This window comes from Nannospalax galili, unplaced genomic scaffold (assembly GCF_000622305.1).
Source record: "Nannospalax galili isolate Female #2095 unplaced genomic scaffold, S.galili_v1.0 scaffold149, whole genome shotgun sequence".
Taxonomy (NCBI): Eukaryota; Metazoa; Chordata; class Mammalia; order Rodentia; family Spalacidae; genus Nannospalax; species Nannospalax galili.
The window spans coordinates 2,104,808-2,119,415 of record NW_008359763.1 but is presented as its reverse complement, the minus strand read 5'-3'; the positions used below and the strand labels follow the sequence as shown (position 1 = coordinate 2,119,415).

Here is a 14,608-nt window from a genome sequence, read left to right as displayed (position 1 = left end):
AAACAGCAGAAAATGTTAATTTACTTTGTTAAGTATTAAAGTGGGCCACCGAGATGGCTTAGCAGGTAAAGGCACTTGCTGTGCAAATGTGATGACCTGAGTTCAATCCCTGGAACCCACATAAAGGTAGGAGGAGAGAACTGACTCCATAGAGTTGTCTTCTGACCTCCACACATGCACTGTGGCACATGTATGTACACACACACACACGCAATAATAATACATCTTAAAAAAATTAAGATAAGTTAACAGACAAGAGGTTGAATATCTCATTTAAAAAATATTAAAAAGAGCCAGGCATGGTGTTGCACACCTTAAATTCCAGCACTCGGGAACTCAGGAGGCAGAGGGAGGCAGATCTCTGTGAGATGGAGGCCAGCCTGGTCTACATAGTGCATTCCAGGCCAGCTGGGGCTAGAGGGAGACCATGTCTCAAAAAGACACACACACACACACGCACGCACGCACACACACACACACACACACACACAACTGAAAAGAAAGCAAACCACTCCAGACTATGTAGCTCTTTAGGGGTGAAAAAGGAGAAGTGGCAGCAGGCGTCCAGCAGTTGCTCTGACTTCCTAGTAGAGGGCAGGTGTGGAAGGCAGAGCCTGGAAGAGTAGGAAAAGGACCTAACAGCAGTGGAGAGGGTCGGCACTGGCCTCAGAAGGGGATTTTCAGCCTCAGAATGTTGGCATTCTGTCCCATATTCTCAGTTGTGGGCTGTCTTGTGCATTGTGGGATGTTTGGTAGCATCCTTGACCTCCACCTGCCACCCGCCACTAGCAGCACTTCTAATCCTGATGACCAAATATGCCTTCGGACAGCCCAGATCAAATGTCCTCTGCAGGGCTCTGTTGAGAACCGCTGGCCTAGGGTGATGCATCAGGGAGGTGGAGAGCAGGGGTTCACTCCTCGAGAACTTTAGGGGGGGTCTCTGCGGGACGAGAGGCAAGACTGAAGGGTGCATGGAGTTGGGGTCTGAACGGCAGCTGCCAGGGTTACTGCGGGGACAGGAGGGAAGGGTTCAGCTGGCTGCCCTGGTGAGAGACTTGTGCTGGTCTGTGGGAGGTGGCAGGGTGAAGAGCCTTCAAGCTCAGCTAAGTGCTAACTGGAAGGTTAGTGGAGGAGAGGAAAAGCCAGCCATGAGGGTGGATGAAGTCATTCGTGGTGGTGTGTAGCTGGGGACTTCATGGCCCGGGACACAACGCGGGGAATCCCAGCCTTTCCAGGGCGTATGGAGGAAGAGGAGGCTAGGAAGGGAGTTTGTTTCTTTGCCACTGTTGCTTAGCAACTCAAGACCAGATGTGGAAACATGGTGGGTGACCTCATGTGGGTGGGGCTTCTCCCCCGCTCCCCATCGTCTGCATTTCCCAGGATGTCTACTCTGTTTCTGGGGTATGAGAGGTGCCTTGTTTGACGGGAATCACAGGGAATGTTTCTCACAGTGGCAGCACCTGCCCTCCTGCATTTCTCCATCCCATGAGCCAGGGCATCACTTTCTGCCTCTAGAGCCTAGAAAACACGTACGCACAGAGCCGCCTGTTCTAGATCCCCATTCTTGGATTATTTGCAAGTTTTTGAGGGCTCCAGGAATCGACAGTGCTGTCTAGAATAGTTTCCCTCTTGGGAAGTTAGCCTTTGTATAGCATGATTGGTCCATGTGGGGTTCTGGGACCCATATGGGGTGCATGTCAGATGGGATGGGCTTTCCTCTAGGTTAGGAGGGGGTCACCAGCCTCCAGGGTACCTGCATTACAGTTCTTTATTTGCAGATCCTTAACCTCTTCCCCTTCAGGTGCACAGAACACCATCAGTCACTGATGCTCTGGGTCCATGACTGAGGAGGATGAGTGCACAGCCAAGTCTCTGTCAGGGCCTCACCACTGTTTAAGACTAGATTCCCTGATAGAGATGACAGTGTGTTGGACAGGCCTGGGGAGACAGTAGTTCTGCTCTGACGCACGCTGGCTCAGCTCCCCTTCCTGACTTGTGCAGTCAGAAGACAACTGTTCACTCACGGCCACAGGTCAGGAGGGACTGTGCCATTCCTTCCTCCCCAGACGCAGTGGTCCCATTAGAGGCTGACACAGCACAGGGCACAGGACTGTTCCAGAACAATGAGCTGTGCCTTGCCTCCCCAATCCTGAACCCCATCTCAGAACTCAGGAACAAGGAAATCCTAAAATTCAAAATACAATTTTCCCTACCGACGGGCCACCTTAGAGAGCCAGAGTTGCATTTCTTGGTTGTTTAGCATGGGGCAGGGCATGAACAGCTGAGTCTGTAATTAGTCTAATTGGGAGCAGCTGTGAGGGACCCATGACTGGGATGGCTGGCCTCTGTAGGTTTGTTTGTCCCCAGTTATCTGCCAGCCTTCCTCGTCTCCCTCCATCCTGTAAGAACACCCTGGCTTGAACTTGACTTTGGAGACCTGTCTTAGAGTCTGGGAGGCTGGTTTCTTTTCTTGCAGCTTGAAGGAGAAATGTTGGACGTTGGGTGGGTGGGAGTCACGGGAGCCCTGTTTTCCCATCTACAAGCGAGTGTCCCCATCTTTGTGTTCTCCCTTCTAGTAACAACATCCCAGACACTACCTTTTTTTCCTGCAGACTGACTGGCCACCTGCTCTGCCTGCAGGTGTTCCTGTTTTCTTCGGAAGTGTAATTCAGGTTAGGATTGGAGGTGGTGTGGAAGCCACCCCAGGCACCTGCCCTGCCTGCTGCCCAAGGACAGAGACTTTCAGCTGTAGTTGGGCACACCTGTACATTCTCTGAAGGGATGCCATGGTGGGAGCTTGGAACTCTGCACAGCACACTCTGTCATCTGGCTATGTGGGTCCCTACCATGTGGAATTCGTTTTCCTAGTGGATCATGGTTGTGCTCTAGGGAAACTTGGGGTTAGATGAAGAATGTCTCCACCACCCTCCTGTGCGGGTAGAGCGCTCTCCTCATGTCCAGGGCACAGTCAAGCAGCCCTGACTGTGGCAGACGTCAGGAAGTTGGAGGCCGAGGGCCATGTGCTTCTCCCTGCTGGTGCTGCCCGTTGTTTTCCTGGCCTGGGGCTTCTCCTGTCTTTCTCCAAAACTTTGTCTCCAGGATACTTTAAGGGGTACTGTTTCTTTAACTTTTTATTTTAAAAAAGTCCTCGTGCTCCACCTCATCACATCATTCCAAACCGGTTCCTCCAATGGAATTTAACTAGGTAACGGATCCCTCTGTGTATCCGTCCTGCCTTGCCAACCCTGCCTGTCCCGTGGGTAACGGCGCTGACAAGTGCTGCTTGGAAATGACCCCTCCCGAGTCTCTGCAACTTTCCCTTTTCAGGGGTTGAGGCTCGTGGGGGAGTCGCCCACCTGCCTCCACCCCTGGGAGCATCGGGGCTGCTGACTAGGGCTGTCCATTCTTCAGTGTCTTTCTACTTCTTTACCCAGTGCAAAGCCTCAGCAGATTCCTGGGTTCAGGGTGGTACGCATTCCTTGCCAAGGGGCAATGCAAAGGCTGCTCACCCATTACAGGCCGCTGCCTGGGATAGGGGCTTGTGTGTCTTGCTAGGGTGTTGCAAAGCTGCCATGGGGGTTTGGTACCTTCCTTGGGAGTATGTGCAAAGGAAGCTGAGACTTCTGGGCCTTTGGGAGGCTGTGACCACTGGTCTGACTGGAAGTTTTACAGCTGAGACAAGCCTGGCCTCTTGACCTGGGGACATCTATTGGCATGCAGGGACTGTCCTGGAGGGTCTAGGACAGCTCTTTGGTGTCAGCAGCAGCCTCTGAGTGAGGATTTGGGTCTTGATTTTGCAGAGCCCCCCAGTGGACAGTGGGTCCTTGCCTGGTCCTTGCCTGGTCCTCCCTTCTTCTTGTTCTGACAGCTGTCCACAGGCATCTACAGCGGGCCAGCTGTCCACAGGCACCCTCTTGGAAGGCAACTGGCTCAGGCCTCCACACCAGCTGGGAGTGAGTCAGTGGGCACACTGGCCTCTGCCTTCCCATGTTTTCCTGCGTCCAGAAGTTGTGCAAGCGACAGAGGACTCTGTCCTAGACAAGTGCAGCCACAACCCTTGCAATTGGGAGGAAAGCATAGGGAGCCCTCAGAGAGGCTGCTCTCCACGAGAGACTCCGCCCTGTGGGAATAAGACAAGCTTACTTTACAGACACAGGTGGACCCCACGCTCTGGGCTTGGCTGCATCTCTTGTGACTCCAACTCTGATTTCCACTGGCCAAGTCACAGTAGTGGGGACCTGGTGAGGTGTTATATGGGGAGGGACACTCACGACACACACGTGTACACATGCATACCGATGTGTGGTAAAACATAGTACATATCTCCCTAGAGGCTAGAAAGAAGGCTCAGTAAAGTACTTGACATGCAAATATGTAGACCCAAGGTGGGGTCCTCAGCACAAAGTGAGCTGGCACAGCAGTGTGTGCCTGTAATCCCAACGCTGATGAAGCAGAGATGGGAGGCTCCCAAGGGCCACTGGCAGCCAGTCCAATCAGTGAACGCCAGGTAAAAGGGAGGGACCCTGTCTTGAAAAGGTAGAGGGGCCTGGAGAGATGGCTTGTGGTTAAGAGCACTGACTAGATTTGAGTCCCAGCACTCATATGGTGGCTAACAACCACCTATAACTCCAGTTCTTGGAGATCTGATGACCTCTTCTGACCTCCGAGGGCACTGCACAACACAGGTGCACGTACACATTCAGGCAATACACTCATGCACATAAAAACATTAACACAGAGACAGAATGGTGGAGGAGGAGACCCGACAACCATGCAGTCGTGTGCATGCGTTCATACATGCGCACACAAGCATACATGCCCCACAGATACAAACCAAAGCCAGATCTCCACGTTATCATGGTTTTGTGTTGGGAACTGAACCCAGGGCTTTGTGGCCACTTAGCCTGTGTCGTACCACCAAGCTACACCTGTGTTTGTCAAGGAGCAATCATAGTGCCTTTAGGACGGTGAAGGAAATGGGAAAACTCCTGAGGTGACATGAAGAATTAGACGGCACTGTTTAGCATTGCCGAGTAAGACCCTGTGGTGGTTTGGATGAGAATGTACCACATCGACTCCAAGTGCTCGAGCCAAAGCTTCGCCCCAGCTGTCTCTTCTTCCTGTGCCTGCTTGGCGATCTTGGTTTTCAGCTTTCTGCTCTGGCTGCCTCTGCTGCCATGCATTCCTGCCTGCATCCCCACCTACATCCCCGCCATATGGGCGCTTCAATTCCTCTGGAACCCTAAGCCAAATAAACTCTTCCTTCTATAAGTTGCCGTGATCGTGGTGTTTTATCATGACAACAGAAAAGTACCTGATACAGACCTCAAACATTCCTCTGGGGAAAGCCTTTGGGAAGTTACTGCACCCACTGCAGCGGTCCTGCGAGATAAACTTCATCTTGTATGTCCATCTAGACCCAACTCTGCTTCCTTTCCTTTGAGTGGGAGTCGGAAACCAGGCAGCACACTGTTGAAACAGCTTAGAAACACATTTGTACAAACTACTCATCCTTTCCATTGTGAATAGAGTCCCTGGTGTCCACACACACATTTGATCCTCTACTCATCCTCTGAGAAAAACAGTTTATCTAGCCAGAGGAAGCAGAGGACCCAACCCATGAGGTGCAGTGTTTGACTGCAGTGAATGTGTCGTGGAGGAGCTCTGCAGTCAGCAGAAAGATGGCCCCAGCCATGACACGGATGGCACTGCGTGGCCATGCTCTGCAGAGAGGGACCCTTTAGAGCCACAAAGCCAGCCCTGCATATGTCATAAGATGATTCCAGATGCTTCTGCTGCAGGTGCTAGGGAAATACCGGGTGCAATCCTTGGAGGCAGGAGGAGAGGATGGGATGAGCCTGGAAAAACAGTTGGATTTCTTCCTAGTTAGATAACAGGCAGGAGAGCGGGAAGGAGGGAAGAGAACACACTTTCAAAGAGGGCGCCTCCTGGTCTCCCCGCCGTGTGACCTGTTCCTGGATGTGTGTCTGTCTGTGGGGACTTCTCTGAGAGCCTGTGGCTCATGTGTATCCCTTGGATATTATGGCGCTTATACATGTGTTTTCAAGGAGTCTGCCCCTGAAACTTCTGAGGAGTACCCTGTTTATTGGTCTGCTCTCAAACAGTTCACTCGCAGAGTCTCAAATCTCCAGAGTCAGAAATCAGAGCTCAGCCCTGTCTCTCTTCTTGGATGGAGTCGCTCAGATGTCCATGAATAGCGTAGACACGGGAGGAGGTAGGCCAAAGGATGGCAAGGCCCGAGGTTTAATACACAGTACAGTGGGACACCACGGCACGCTTCTGCCAGGCGGTCCTCTCCGTCAGTACACCAGGAGCCTCTGTTCACCTTTGCTTCTTTCAAAGAGGTCTTGTATAAAATGTGTTAAGTATAATGGGGCAATACTAGGAGAGTCTAGCCTTAGACCTATGTTTTGCCACAAAGCAATGTAGAATTAAAATAGAAAAATATTAGCTGTACATAGAATAAAAGGGGCGCTGACATAGTGGTTTCAGAGCTACTGAGGAAGGTCGACAGCCAGGGTGAGGGTGGGGCAGGGAGCAGGAGTGGCATCTCCAGCTCTTTGTGGTTATTATTAGTAGAGCAGAGAAGCCCCCACATCCCAGGGGCCAAACCAAGTACAAGTTTAGGTTCAGAGATGGCCCTGTGCAGGATGGGCTACTTCATTTGTGTTACAGGGAAACACTCATTCAATCACAGTTCGACCACAGCGAATAGAGAAAGGATGCTGGGGACGCAGAAGCTCGGGGTCAGGGGTGTATTGGAGGGGTCTGATGGCGTGCACAGCATGCCCGCCCATATTCTATTGATCAGAACCCATTAATGATGTACGGTGTGTGTGGGGGGTCCCACTGTCGGGTCTGAGGCCACTGGTGTGGGAGTAGCCCATCTGCTGTGTCCCCACTCTGTCAGGGCTTTGAGGAAAGTAACTTTTTCATTGTGTTGCTGAAAATTGAACCCAGGGCCTTATGCATACTGGATAAGCGCTCTACCACTGAGCCCACACCCCAGCCTGAAGGTGACTTTTCTCTGTCTTTTAGAGCTTTAATTTGAGTGAGGTTCTTATCTGAATTTTACAGTGCTGTGATTTCCCCAAACCTCGATGGTGACAAGAGGTTGTGCAGCTTTGGATCGATGACATGAAGGTGCTGTGTCACATCAGCACAGAAGGTCCCCATGGCTGTGAGTAGGAGCTCTCAGTCTGAGCTCGAGCTTTAAGACAACTAGAATGTTCGCCACGCAAGCCTTATTACCAGAGCCTGAAACACAGATGGTTGGAACAGTGGCTTCAAAGGGGTGTATGTGTGTGGGGGTGGTATTTTATCAACTGTGTTGTTCAGGTGTCCCTTAGCTGCGGTCTTGCTGATTGGGCCTTGCTCTCCATTGTAGAAAGGTGGGCATTCCTGTGAGCTGGGTTCTCCTGGCCGAGTTCTGACTGATGGACTCGCCTCTCCTGTGTCTGGGAGTCGGGATGGTGCTGTCCCCTGCCTGCTGCCCCCAACCCTGATCTACCTTTGGAACCCCTGAGCCACCAGAGGCATGAGCTCAAGGTTCAGGCTGACATGGTGGGGCACAGCCCACTGAGGCCACCTGCGGGTATTTGAGGGATCCCTTCCATACAAGCCTAGGACTGGGCTCTGGGAAGGCTGTCATGGGAAGGCAGGGATCTGGCAGTGATTGCTTCCCAAAAGCACAGAGGCGGCTGGTGGATTTTCAAGGTGAAATGTTTGGTCCCGACTGCCTGTAAATCAGTTGTGTAATTATTGGCTGGATAACCGTGGGCTCTCTGCCTTGTTGTTAAGGTGTTTAAATGATCTGCTGAGCCCTTTATCCCTGGGCCCCCAAGTGATGTGAGGGTCTCAGATCCCACAGCCACTTTGAACTTGCTCCTTTCAATTCCAGAATCACATTGTCAGCCTAACCAGGAGCCTCTTTTTGTGTTCTGAGGCATCCAGTGCCCTGGGAACTCGCATGGCAGCTCTAGCCTGATCTTGGCGTTTATTCCTTACTGTCTTTGCCACACCCTCAAAACCCCTTCACCTTGGACCTGTCCTTGTGAAACGTACTGCTTTAATAGTGAACCATTCTTCCAGAGTTTAGGGGACCCGAGAGAGGAGAGAAAAGAACACTGACTACTGAAATCAGTCGTTCTAACACGTTTGAGGAAAATGCTTGGCTGTGGTATGTCCCTGACTTCTGAAGTGCCAGGACATCTGTCAACACTGGACAGTTGTGTGGATGCAGGGGAAGCACCCAGACATCCAGAGATGATTACGGGAGATTCCTCATCTCTACCAGGGCCCTGGTTCTGCAGTCCCTTGACCTGTGTTTTGGACTCTGGTACCCCTGGTCTGGGGCCCATGTTGAGGAGCACTCTGTAGAGGTCCTGCAGGGTACCATGTCACTGTAACCAGGGACACCGATGTAAAGTCCTAGGAGGTACGTGGTTGTCTTGGGGCAAAGGAACGCGGAAGTAGACTGCAGCCCCTCCCCCGCCCTGCACAAATGGCTTCTCCTTTTGGACTGAAGAGTGCCTTTTGCTTCAGAACAGTGGCTTTTCGGTGTCCAGCATGGATTCATTGAAGGCAGAAGAATTCAGTAGATGAAACTGGGTGACCACACTGTGTGAGCAGAAAAATGCCTTGTTTCTTTTTGCTTTTTCGAGTCAGGGTCTTGCTGTGTTTTTCTGGATGACCTGCTATTTGCTGTATAGCCCAGACTGGCCTTGAACTCATAGCAGTTTTGCCTCGGTTTCTCAAGTTTTGGCTTGAGCCACCACATCTAGCTAAGAAATATGTTTTTGATTAGAGGGTGGTGTTTGGATTGAACATGCTAAACTAAGAACTGACTGGACCTGGGGCAGGGAGATTTCAAGGCCGCCCCTTGCTGTACAGGGAGTTTTTCATTCCTTTACTCACCACACATCACTTGCCTCCTTCCCCTGCGTTATATGTTAGATGAGTGTGCTCTCTGTTTCAGTTCTAGGCTCTGGGGGTGGGCTGTCACTGTGGCCAACGTGCCTTCAGGTCCTGGGGTCTTGCAGGCTAGCTCGCTTTCCTCCTGTTTGCTCCTCTGAAGGCTCCTCTGGTAGACAGGGCAGGGAAAACACACCATAAAAAGATGTACTGATTTCAGAGTAGGAAACGTGTGGTCTCGAAAATTACAGCCCTCTGAGTGCAGCTTCAAATAAGTGAAAAGTTCACAAAGATGCAGTCAAGGGTAGTGTTGTGGAAATAGCCATCATCGGCTGCAGAGGAACGGGGTGGTTCTACAGTTACCCCACCCTGAATGTGCCCATCTCTGATCTCAAGACGCTAAGGAGCATCTGGCTGGTTAGTACTTGGAGGGGAGACGGCCTTGGGACACCAGTGCTGTAGGCTTTAAGGGTAGCAGAGCAGTCTCTCGGGGAGGCTGGCACACTGGGGGACAGCAGAGATAAGATATCTCTATGGGCAGCACTCACAGGCTGACAGTCTGGTGGAGGAGGCGGGAAGTGACTTCAGTGATGGCAGATAGGAAGGGCTCTGGGACCGTGGAGAAAACTGCACTCCAGATACAGCACCAACAGTAATCTCAGAATGCTGTCTGTCATGTGCCCGGATCTCTGTTTTGATATGTTTATGAAAAATAATATTTGTAGTGGCATTCCAGACTCATGATTCCAGACTCTGATTTGTACAGAGTTCATTCAGACAGATAGCACAAGCATGAACACTCTCACAGGCAAATAGGCAAAATCCAGTTTATCTTCAGTGCCCCTAGTGAGTATATAAGCAAGATGAGAAACAGCACCAATGAAGGCTTAGAGACCAGGCCGGTGGCCGTAGTGTGGGGGAGGGGTGAACTGAGGTCAGAAGTAGCCCCGGTACTGGGTGCAGGTCGGGGTTCAGATAGCAGTATGCTTCCAGAGTGCTGATGGGTGGGTATGTAAATGGTTACCCTTCCTATGTAAACGGTTAGAATCCATTTGGAAATGAGTAGAAAAGGTTCACAGGTTTTGACCCAGGAAGTATGTTTGCTGGAATTTAAGGTGATTACATTTTTACTCTGACTGTGGGTTGGTACTTTTGATTCCTACCCTGTCTTGTTCCAGAAATTACATGAATTCACCTACAGGGGCAGACAGGTACATCAGGGCAAGATGCCACCCATGAGGACATCATGTAGAGTACCAAGTGTCTTTCAGTGTGACATCCTGAGGGCTCAGGGCATGCCTTTGGGTTTCTGAACTCTTCTAATGGTTGCCTAATGGAGGGAGAAATCAAGAGTTTATAGAGTATAGCAAAGGGGGGTCGATGGAAAAGATCCCCAAACCAAGCGAAAGACCAGCAAGATGGCACGGGAAGCCCCGAGTGAGTGTGGTGACTAACACCCTCTAAATTTGTTCAAAGGCTCTTTGGGTCCAGCCTAGCTGGCTTTTGCAGCCTGTGGTAGGGTCCTAGCTTCCACATTCATCAAAGGCACCACCTTGATCATTTGGTTCTCTTCAGCCTACCCATCCCCAAAACTCTCCTGTGTCTCTTACTTTTTCTTGGTTCCTAGCTAGTTTTATCAGCCTCGAGGAATACCCTAAGCAGGGTTCCTAGTCATTTGTTAGGGGGATGACAATGCTTGGTTAAGAGGGTAGTACTCTGCTGTGGCCAGGGTGTCTGTAACCCAGCTGCCTCTGAACACTATTTCACAGGACCTCAATGGAAGACAGCTTGTGGCTAAAGTCAAACGAAAGAATGGAAGGTGTCGGTGAGGGTACTCTGACTGATCAGCAGAGTGTAGCAAAGGAAAAGCCAGACTCTCTTTAGCCCCGAGTCATGGGCGAGTCACCACCAGCCTCTCAAACCTGGTTTGCCTTCCATGAGAAGGAAGCTGTGCCTCCTGCTCTCCAGGCAAACCTTGCTTCTCTGGGGCAGGAAAAGGTGGATGTACGTACTGCCTGGCGCCTGCTGTCTTCCACTGGGTTTGTCCAGACTTTCTCCCTGATGGGTTAAGTAAACAGGAATCTTTCCAAGATGGATTTAGAAATGGTTGACTTGAGCAAACCACAGAACTAGGTGTAAAGATGTTTTAAAAAGCCATTTAGGGCTGGAGAGCTGGCTCAGCAGTTAAGAACGCTGCTTGTTCTTACAGAAGACCCGGGTTCGAATCCCAGCACCCACATGGCAGCTAACTGTCCATAAATCTAGTTCCAGGGGATCAGATGGCCTCTTCTGTCCTCACGAGCATTGCATGACACAGGTGCACTTACCTACATGCAGGCAATACCCTCATACACATAAAATAAAAATATTAAAAAGCCATTTATATTTTGCTCAGAGCATAAACACGATTGTTGAAAAGCTAGTTTACATCCAAGTTTACAAATTAAAAATAGCCTTTTGGGGGGGTGCTGGGGATGTAGCTCAGTTGGTAGAGTGCTTTCCTAGCATTCACAAAGCCCAGAGTTGATCCTCGGCATTCAGAAGATGAAGGTAGGAGAGCCAGAAGTTCAAGGTCATCCTTGGGTACATGAAACCCTGTCTCAAAAAATAAAACAAAAATTAGCCTTTGTTATTCAAAGCAGTGTGCGCTCATGGGAAGCACAGGTAAAGACCAGATGGGCAGTGCCGTTACCCAGAGCGGATTTTGGTCCTTGGCATCTGTCACATGCTCATTTCAGTGTGGGTTGGGATGAGCAAAGGCCGTGGAGGGATTTTATTTACAGCTCCGTATTTAGTGCCATGGGTGCCTCTCCCAGCCCCTTTGGAGCCTGGGAATCTGGGGTGGGAACCCAGTGGGGTCTTCCCTGCAAGTGCATTGCTATAGTGGCGTTTCTGGGCAGTGGGGCCACTTAGCTGTGGGTCTGTAGTAGTGAGATGAAGGAAGTGTTTCCACTCGAGTGCTTACTAGGTGGTGGACTAAGAAAGCTCAGTATTCCTGCCCGCCACACATGGAGTGACAGGAGAGCCCGTCGCACACACACACTGTCCTCATGCAGAGGCCAGAGGAAAGAGGAGGTGCAGCCAAGCTGAAGGTCATTCTCGAAGATCCCAGTGTGGATTTCCTGCAGATAAGTGACCCCCAAGATGTGACACATTTGAAGTGATGTGAACTAGATCCTAGTATTTATTACTCGTCAGCTGCGCCCCAGCCATGCAGTGTTGGCAGGCTTTGGAATGAGCCCACAGGATTTTAAAGATGCTCTTTTTTCCTCCCACATGACATTGCTCGATTACAGTCTCATCAGAAAGCGCCTTGGACTTATGCTTTATTTTCACATTAGGCAAATGGCCTTCAAATTAAAAGAAAAATATCCAAAACAATGTATCAGGATCTCAGAATTGTCCACCCAGCTGTGTCTTGGACAGAATTGAGTGGTGACAGGGACCTAGCCGTGTGATTTCAGTCCCCGCCTGTCTCTGTCTCTGTGATTTGCATTCATGTAAGAAGCTTACGAACTTTGAAAGAAAATGACTTTCCGATGGAATCATAGCATTTCAAACAAACCTCTTCCAGGAATAAAGAATATTAATTACTCTATCCAAAGCAGTCCCTCTTCCCCATTGTGGCATGTGTAAATCGAGACGTTTTTGTGTTTGGTACAAGGTCAGTGTAGATTGAAAAGCAGATGTAAGCTTTGAAAAATCTATTTGTGCAAGATTGAGATGGTTTAAGCAAATGTACAGGTGCCAGAGCCCAGGGCCGTGGTTTCTGCTTTTGTTCCTGAAGCGCCCCATTCCCTCAGGAGGTCAGCATTTGAGGCGCCGTGGGGTTGTGGAGTGTTACCAAACTGAGCTGAAGATGGTAATAGACACCAGGCTCAAGTCATGAGCCCTGGCTTTAGATTGGTGGAGTCCTGTGGCCTCTTTCAAAGCTGCAGAAGCTGGGCTGGCCGACTCCTGCTGGCATGAAGGCCCGTTTCCTGAAGTTCACAGGCGGTGCTCTCCCCACCCCACTTTGCAAAGGGAGGCGGAAGGTGGGTCATCAGACCCTCTCATCTCATCAGTTAGGGCCAATTACAAGGCTTTGCTGGCAAGGCTGTGAGTCAGATCATGGGCAGGGCCCTGGCTCGATGTGTCGCTCTGCAGGCGCCTTGTCTCCTGAAGGGATAGTCAGTGAACAGTTATCCAGGGATGCATTTCTAGTACATCCCACAGAGCGTAACTTGGATGTGTTAAAGGCTGTGTGTGTGTGTGTGTGTGTGTGTGTGTGTGTGTGAGAGAGAGAGAGAGAGAGAGAGAGAGAGAGAGAGAGAGAGAGATTTGTTCTATGGATTTATAGAGAAGGTCAGCCTCCTACCTCACCCTCACCCCCAGCAAGACAGGGACTATATCACTGGTGCGTCCAGTAAGTAACTGCTTAGTCACGAGACTTCCAAGAGAGCCAAGGAAATGCAGAGCCTGGGGAAGACAGGCTATTTTCCCTGCAAGGCTGCTGGGGTTGTCCGTCTCCTCAGCCTGCTGCCCCCATTCTCATGGCCTCCAGGGCTGCACCTGCTGCTGCTGGCTAATGAGGCCGCATATAGAGAGAGAATATTGCTGCCATCTGTCTTCGTGCCTCGTGTCCCAGTGGAGACAGATACCTGGGTCCAGGAAGATGCAGCTGTGTGGTTGTGTTCAGAGCTACAACCCAGGACAGTTACCATCCAGAGACTGGATTTTCGTCCAATATTGCAGCCGTTAGCATCTTAGCTTTCAAAGCAGGGGGTGGGGAGTCCTAGCTTTGCCTCAAGGTTCTGTAGTTGATAGGGCTGAATACAGCCACACACAGACTCCTGTGACATTTGACCAGTGCATGCACGGCTTTCAAGTGAATCTCAGTCTTCATGGGAGGCAGAAATGAGACTCTAGGTAAGCTGACCTAACCTACCTGGGTGCATGTCCCCAAGAGTGTGACAGTGAGTTTAAGCTCTGGGGGAGACTGCTCTTTCCAGGTGGAGAGGTGGGACTCTGCCCTAAGAAACAGGAGGCCTCCCTGGAGCCTCCAGCTGACTGACTCCAGGTGCAGATGAGAGTGTGCACTGGCCATGCACTCTGGACACTTTACGCTGTCACTGTCTTGATTTTCTCCTGAGAAAAATCCTCTGTGAGTCCAAATGTGGCATCTCTCGCTGAGTGTTTCCCTTTAATTGTATGTCGTGTGTGCTTGTGTATGTATGCCACTGCCAACGCAGAGGTCAAAGGACAGCTCGGGAAGTTGGTTCTCTCTTTCCACCTTATGAGTATTGGGGATTGAACTCGGGTCATTCAGGCTTGGTGACCAGTGCCTTTACAAGCTGTTAGAAATAAAATTCAAGGTCCAAGACTCCCATCAGTACCTCAGAAAGAACACGCAAAGTGAAAGTTAACTTGGCAAGGCAGATTGTCCTTTTGTAAAAGGATGTCTTGTGTGGTCAATCAGATCCAACAAGTATACACCAGACCTGGAAGCTTGGTGGGCCTTATTTTATCCCTAACATAAGAGAACTGTGGCTTTTCCCCATTGGCTGGGGTCCAACCCCACAGTGTTTCCCAGTTGGTTAACTTAAAAGAATTGGCACTAATTAAAAAAGGGTGTGTGTGTGTGTGTGGAGAGATGGCTCAGTGGTTAAGAACACTGACTGTTCTTGCAGAAGAC

At 50.5% G+C, this 14,608-nt stretch overlaps 1 protein-coding gene and 1 long non-coding RNA gene across 10 annotated transcripts in view; one reads left to right on the top strand and one right to left on the bottom strand.

The window, feature by feature from the left end:
- Agap1 (ArfGAP with GTPase domain, ankyrin repeat and PH domain 1) overlaps positions 1–14,608 on the top strand; it is a 511,278-nt gene that overhangs the window by 103,580 nt on the left and 393,090 nt on the right. The gene's annotated exons all lie outside the window — the stretch shown is intronic.
- LOC115068554 overlaps positions 11,340–14,608 on the bottom strand; it is a 5,243-nt gene continuing 1,974 nt past the window's right edge. The window contains exon 3 of the long non-coding RNA XR_003847898.1: positions 11,340–11,529. This is a non-coding gene — a long non-coding RNA (uncharacterized LOC115068554). The remainder of the gene's footprint in view (positions 11,530–14,608) is intronic.